Below are 2,079 nucleotides of genomic sequence, written 5' to 3'. Positions count from 1 at the left end.
GTAACATTTATCTGCATTTATTTTCTATTGATATTACGTGTTGTTTTGAGTGAGAACGTGCCTGGTTTAGAATTATTTTGGTATCTTTCACGTATCAAAACATATAATAAGTAATAATCTAATCTATTAAGACGCATGAAGTTCCTTTTTTGTTTCAGGACTTGCTGTTGTCACTTATCATTCAGATGTTTTATGATTTCATGCCTTAATTTATTCATTTATTCACCAGTAAGGAAAGGGTTGGTAACCATAACTGAATGACCTTGTTTTTGCACCCTCCCCCCACCCCCCTTCCCAAAATCACTGTCATTCCAGTATACCCACTCTGACCCGACCTCCTTCAAGTCGCCAAGTCAGGTATCTGGCAGCTTTAATCCCCCTCCTCTTCCCTTTCCCCCCCCCCTCCCTCTCTCTCCCTCCAGTGCATGAAGGCAGGCATCAGGTCCCGTTGAAGGAGAAACCGAAGCATCATATTGTCATGTATGCAAGACGTTATGTAACGAGCGCTGGAAAACCGAGTTCCTTGGACACGTTCAGTTCAGAGCTATTGCACTATGTTGCATAATGAGTAAATGTTATAAATATAATCAATTATTATTGTGTTAGTATCGAGTCCGACACACAGGCTCCGATCTTATAAATTCTACCTCATGTATGTAGGATATGATTCCTCATTGTGTATAGAGCTCCGATGCTCAAATGTTTGTTATGATTCTGTTATATATGCCTTTTGTATTTTGTAGATTCAACTACCCGCCTTCTTCAATGTAACTTAGCCAATAAACACAAGCAAGAAGATATTGCCTTATCGTCGCCCTTCATCCCGGGACCTCAGCGACGAGAAATGGAATATTATCTCCGATACTAAAACACCATCTTTCCCTCTTGCTGCAGGGAAGACTGAAGAATTTTGTCGTATGGGTCATACAACTAAAGCAGACCCAAAATAATGACGACAAAACACATATTTTATTTTTTTATATATATTATTATTTGAACGTCATTTTCATTTCCAGTCCGTTCTCAAAGTTCTTATCACATCGTCCGCACTGACCCCCTCTCCCCCCCAAACAAAGACACTGTTATTCGTAATTATTCTGGAAATCACAGCGTGGGATCGATCGTCATCTCACTCACGATGACTGTGGGAAAATATCTCGGAAGTCTGCTGGATCAGCTGATTCGATTCGTTTTTCAAGGTCTCAGCTCGCGAGGAAATATCGAATGTCCATTGGCCTTGCGAATGTCCAGCCTCCGGAGTTACGGTGTTTAGCGATGGTGGGTATACGTACATACATACAATAGCGCCAGCTGTTGACAGTAATTTCATTCATTGTGTGGTTTTGCCTAGCCCCTCTTCATCCCGTATTTCATTCATAAAAAATCGTGGCCTCGTTTACCATTTTGAATATTATGCAGTTGTCTGCCAATTCTTTCACTGTTTCTTCTTAATAATCTGTAAATTCGTAAGAATATTAATTTTTAAATCATAAATAATATTCCCTCCTGCATGCTTTGTCATTCGGCTATTATTTGATATGAATAATATATGTTAAATCGGCGTTGCATCTTCTAATGTTAACTATGAATTCATGTGAATATTAATTTTTATATCATAAATAATATTTGGCTATTATTTGATATATAATGTATGTGCTAAATTGGCGTTGCAACTTCTAAGGTTCACCCAGTTAGGATTTCTGACTTCACAATTCTGATAGTTGTATCCATGTTGGCTTCGCAAGTCTCATTGTGACCCCTATAGAGTGGCTTACACCAGACATTTTTCCTCTTCGTCTTTGTTCAGATCGTATATATCCAGAGATACTTAGTCATCTATGAAAATCTCTTCACTATTGGCATCATCATCTTCATAATCATATGGCACATTATCATCGCAGTAATCACTGTCAGAAAAAAAATAATAAACCCTTTAGCTTATAACTGCGACGTCAGCTTCTTTGGAATTTCAGGTTTAATCTGACCACGGTCCAGATAGAACAGGTCAGCCAGACAGCTCCCCAATTTTAAGCCTCTTCTGCGCACCTAGTACGTCATCTGCGGGAGTGTGATGGTGAG

The sequence above is a fragment of the Macrobrachium nipponense genome, chromosome 36 (genome assembly GCF_015104395.2).
Source record: "Macrobrachium nipponense isolate FS-2020 chromosome 36, ASM1510439v2, whole genome shotgun sequence".
Lineage (NCBI taxonomy): Eukaryota > Metazoa > Arthropoda > Malacostraca > Decapoda > Palaemonidae > Macrobrachium > Macrobrachium nipponense.
Note: the sequence above shows the minus strand (reverse complement) of the source record.